Source organism: Rhinopithecus bieti, unplaced genomic scaffold (genome assembly GCF_001698545.2).
Source record: "Rhinopithecus bieti isolate Rb0 unplaced genomic scaffold, ASM169854v2 scaffold_15296, whole genome shotgun sequence".
Taxonomy (NCBI): Eukaryota; Metazoa; Chordata; class Mammalia; order Primates; family Cercopithecidae; genus Rhinopithecus; species Rhinopithecus bieti.
This window is the reverse complement of record NW_016809075.1, coordinates 2,233,665-2,239,517: the sequence shown is the minus strand read 5'-3', so window position 1 is coordinate 2,239,517 and position 5,853 is coordinate 2,233,665.

Here is a 5,853-nt window from a genome sequence, read left to right as displayed (position 1 = left end):
TTCTGGTCAGCGATGGACTATATATACAAAAAAAATGCAAAAACTACCAAAAAAGTCCAATAAGATTATAATATTGTGTATTTATGGTACATTTTCTATGTTTAGATACATGAATACTTTCCATTGTTACAATTGCCTACAGCATTCAGTACAGTAACGTGCTGTCCAGATTCGTAGCCTAGAAGCAATATTATGCCATCTAGCCTAGGTGTGTAGTAGGCTATTCCATCTAGGTTGTATAAGTGTACTCTGTGATTTCTGCACAATGACAAAATCACTTAATGAGCTATTTCTTAGAACATATCTCTGTTGTTAAGTGATGTATGTCTGTGTGTATATTTGTGCATTATGTATTTTGAAGCAATTTGTAACAAATTTAGAATTATTACTTATTTTAGTTTTTATTATAGTGGTCCTCTATATTATTTATAGTGGTCCTCTATATATATTACTTTGTGGTCCTCTCTGTATATTATATTGATAGTGGTTCTCTATATATTATATAGTGGTCCTCTTTTGTCCCAATAATGCTTTACATTTTTTAGTCTTGTTTATCTGATATATGTTCCTGCTACCATAAAATGTTATGATAAAAAAACTATCATAGCAGCCGGGCACGGTGGCTCATGCCTGTAATCCCAGCACTTTGGGAGGCTGAGGCGGACAGATCACTTGAGGTCAGGAGTTAAGACCAGCCTGGCCAACATGGTGAAACCCTGTCTCTACTAAAAAATATATAAAAATTAGCCAGGCATGGTGGCACATGCCTGTAATCACAGGTACTTGGAAGGCTGAGGCAGGAGAATTGCCTGAATCCAGGAGGTAGAAGTTGGAGTGAGCAGAGGTCATGCCACTGCACTCCAGCCTGGGTGACAGAGGGAGACTCCATCTCAATAAACAACAACAACAAACAAAAACAAAAAAACAAAAACAAAAAAACCTAGCATAGCTATCTTTTCGTTAGAATTTGCTTCTTTTAGTTTCTTGTAATTTTTGTGCTTTCAAACTTTGTGTATTCTTATAGTTTAAAAGTGTTCCTTATAAACAATATGTAGCTGGATTTTATTATTTCTGCCATCTCATTTTGTGCTTTCTGTTTGCCCTACTATTTCTGGTTTTTTTCTCTTTTATTGCCTTCTTTTGAATTAATTTTTTTCTTATTCCATTTTCCACTTCACTGGCTTTTAAGTTATATACTCTATTTGTATTCTTTTAGTAGTTACTCTGGACATTTTACAATGCCTAATCAGGGACAGCTGAAAATGTCCCCCTCTACCTGCTCAAAGATGTCCACATCATAATCCCCAGAACCTGTGAATATGTTACCATACATGGTAAAAATGGCTTTTAAAATGTAATTAAGTAAGGATTATCCTGGGCTATCTAGGTGAGTCCAATGTAGTTACATGGGCCTTTATAAGAAGGAGGCAGGAGAGTTAGAATTTTTTTTTTTTTTTTTTTTTTTTTTTGAGACGGAGTCTTGCTCTGTCGCCTGGGCTGGAGTGCAGTGGCCGGATCTCAGCTCACTGCAAGCTCCGCCTCCCAGGTTTATGCCATTCTCCTGCCTCAGCCTCCGGAGTAGCTGGGACTACAGGCGCCCGCCACCTCGCCCGGCTATTTTTTTGTATTTTTAGTAGAGATGAGGTTTCACCGTGTTAGCCAGGATGGTCTCGATCTCCTGACCTCGTGATCCGCCCATCTCGGCCTCCCAAAGTGCTGGGATTACAGGCTTGAGCCACCGCGCCGAATTTTTAAAAGGCAAGGTGATGATAGAAGCAGACAAGACTAGAGGATGCCAATGTCTTTGAAGATGGGTTTCAGGGGACAGGAGTCAGGGATGCAGATAGTCTCCAGAAGCTAGAAAGGCAAGGAAACATTCTTTTGCAGAGCCTCCAGCAGAAAAATACCCCTGCTGACCCATGTTAGACTTCTTACCTCTAGATCTATGAGAAAATAAATTCCTGTGTTTTAAGTCATTAAATCTGCAGTAATTTGTTACAACAGCAATTGGAAGCTAATACAGACTTTGGTACCTGAAAGTGGAGTACTGCTGTAATAAGTACCTAAAGATGTGAAAGCAGCTTTGGAATTGGACATTAGGCAGAGGGTGAAAGAATACTGAAAATCCTAGACTGCTTTGAAGATACTATTAGTAGAAATATGGATGTTAAAGATTCTGCCAATGAGGGCTTGAAGGAGTGAGGAGCCTGGTAGAGAGAACCCATATTGTCTTGGAGAACACCTTAATCATCATAAACATACCATTGGTAGAAACATGGATATTAAAGGCAATGTGGGCCAGGTGCAGTGGCTCACGCCTGTAATCCCAACACTTTGGGAGGCCGAGGCAGGCAGATCACCTAAGGTCAGGAGTTCAAGACCAGCCTGGCCAACACAGAGAAACCCCGTCTCTACTAAAAATACAAAAATTAGCCTGGCATGGTGGCACATGCCTGTAATCCCAGCTACTCAGGAGGCTGAGGCAGGACAATCGCTTGAAGGCCAGAGGCAGAGGTTGCAGTGAGCTGAGATCACGCCATTGCACTCCAGCCTGGGCAACAACAGTGAAACTTCATCTCAAAATAAATGAATAAATAAATAAATAAAGGCAGTGTGGTGAGGGCTCAGAAGGAAATGAGAACATGTTAGAAACTGGAGGAAAGTGAATCCCTGTTATATAGTGGCAGAAAACTTAGCTCCATTGTGTTCCCTACAGTTGTGTGGAAATCAGAGCTTGTAAGTGATAAAACTGGATTGTTTAGCTGAGATTTCCAAGCAAAGTATTAAAGATGCATGCTGGTTTCTTCCTGTTTATAGTACATGCAAAAGGAAAAGACAGATTGATAAAATGGTAAACTAAAAGGAACCAGGACTTAATGATTTAAGAAACTCTCAGTTTATCCAAATTGCAAAAGATGATAGAGTAGGAGATTCACTGTTGGAACGGCATGCCAAAGATGTGGTTGGATAACATTTTGCTGGTGTCTTAACTCCTTAAAACAGGCAGTAGTAGTAGTAGTAGTAGTAGTAGTAGTAGTAGTAGTAGTAGTGCTTAATATATTTAGGTTTACTTATAAGATTACCAGTTTGTGTGTTCCCCATTCAATCTTGTATTTCAGACCATCTTTCTGGAGTCACTTTCCTTCTTTCTTTCAGGAGTATGTCATCAAAAATTTCTTCAGTGAGGCTCTGTTGATACCAAATTCATTTTTTATCTGAAAATGTCTTTACTCCTCCTTCATTGTTAAAACTTCACATGGTGTACAATTCTAAGTTCACAGTGAACATCTCTCAATCTTTTGAACATATTATCCTATTGTTCTATGGATCTCATTATTGCTCTAGGAAGTATGCTGTCAGTCTAATTCTTGAGTTTTGGAGGCATTCTCTTTCTTTCTCTCTAACAGCTCAAAGGATCTTATTTTTATTTTGTTGTTCTCTAGTTTTCACTACAAGATTTCTACAAATGAATTTTTGTCAGTTCTTCTTGATACAGGTTTTGATTCCTGGATCTGCTGGCTCACTAGGTCTAGAAAATTCTCAGCCACTATCTCTTGGAATATCTCTTCTCTAACTTCTGTCTCCTCTAGTTTAGCACTCCAGTTGGACTGTATTTAAACTTTCTTATTCTAACCTTTGTGTTTTGTGCCTTACATATGCTTAATTCTCTCATCTCTGTGTGAAAGTGTCTCTTCCACTTCATTAATTCTATTTTTAGCTACATCTATTTTGCTGTTTAACCCATCCACTGACTTTTAAAATTAAAATTATTTTGATTTCATTTTTAAAGTTTCATTTTGCTGATTTTCAAACTTCGTATTATTTATTATATCTGTGGACTCTTGCTCATAGTGACTTTTTTCCTCATGTGTGTAGAATTTTTTTATTGTTAGACAACATTTTGTTGGGGGTGCTTAATCTGTGGCAATACTGAGGAGATAGAATTGGGATGTTTTTCTTCAGGGAGGATTTACATTTCCTTTTTCTGGTCAAGAGTAGTACTATGGTTTGGATGTAATTTCTCCCTACCAAAACATGTTAAAATATAATTGCCAATGTAGCAGCATTGGGAGGTGGTGTTTTCAAGAGGTGATTAGGCTGTTAAGATGGGTTTTTCACAAGACTGGTTTAGTTCATGAGGTTGGATTCATTCTCATAGAAATAGATGAGATCTTCCGAGAGTAGGTTGTTCTAAAACTCATTAGCCTCCTTTGTCCTGTCTCTCTTTGCACACATCTGCATACCTTTCTGCTTCCCTACCATATTGTGCCTCAGCATGTGGCCCTCACCAGAAGCCAAACAGCTCCTGGTGCAACGTTCTTGGACTTTCCAGGCAGCAGAACTGTGAACCAAATGACTTTCTTTTCTTTATAAATTATACAGACTCAGGCATTCTGTTAAAGCAACACTAAATGGACTAAGACAGGGTGAGAGGAAGCAGGGGAGTGGTACTAACCTAGTACCACTTTAACTAAAATCTTAGTGGGTGACCTGGAATAGTAATTGTCAAAGAAATTCTCAGAGAAAACTGTTATTTCTTCTTTTCCCCTCATAGTGAAGACAGGCTTCATTACAGACTCCCTCTTTTTAGCCAATGGTTTTTTCCTAGACTACTTTTTCCCTAAGGGTCTAGACCCTTCAAAACTTTTAGTGTAATGAGGTTATTTCAGTTTTGTACAAGCCTATATTATCTCCCATTCCCTTGTGGGATATTAACCCCAAAATCTGTAGGATTCTGAAGCCACACTGTCTGGATTCTAATTCCAGTTCTCCCACACACTATTGTGTAACCATAAACAAGTTACTTCTCTGTGCTTCAGTTTCCTCTTCTATAAAATGAATATTTGGTCCCAGTTCTTCCCTCACATGAACGTTATGAGTAATAAGTGAAATGATGTTATTAAAATTCATGGACCAGTGCCTGGCCCATTGGGAGTGCTCTAAAAGTGCTTGCACTTACTCACTCAGAATTAGCAAGTGCCTCCATGTTAGTTTAAGGCTTACTCATTCAGTTTTAGCTCACAGAACTGTTTTTTTTTTTTTTTATACTTTAAGTTCTAGGGTACATGTACACAATGTGAAGGTTTGTTACATAGGTATACATGTGCCATGTTGGTGTGCTGCACCCATTAACTCGTCATTTACATTAGGTATATCTCCTAATGCTATCCCTCTCCCTCCCCTCTCCACAAATAGGACCCGGTGTGTAATGTTCCCCTTCCTATGTCCAAGTGATCTCATTGTTCAATTCCCACCTATGAGTGAGAACATGCGATATTTGGTTTTCTGTTCTTGCAATAGTTTGCTGGGGATGACAGTTTCCAGCTGCATCAATGTCCCTACAAAGGACATGATCTCATCCTTTTTTATGGCTACATAGTATTCCCTGGTGTATATCTGCCACATTTTCTTAATCCAGTCTGTCACCAGTGGACATTTGGGTTGATTCCAAGTCTTGGCTATTGTGAATACAGCCACAATAAACATACATGTGCATGTGTCTTTATAGCAGCATGACTTATAATCCTTTGGGTATATCCCCAGCAGTGGGATGGCTGGGTCAAATGGTATTTCTCGTTCTAGATCTTTGAGGAATGGCCACACTGTTTTCCACAATGGTTGGACTAGTTTACAGTCCCACCAACAGTGTAAAAGTGTTCCTATTTTTCCACATCCTCTCCAGCACCTATTGTTTCCTGATTTTTTAATGACTGTCATTCTAACTGGTGTGAAATAGTATCTCATTGTGATGTTGATTTGCATTTCTCTGATGGCGAGTGATAATGAGCATTTTTTCATGTGTCTGTTGGTTGTATGAATGTCTTCTTTTGAGAAGTGTCTGTTCATATCCTT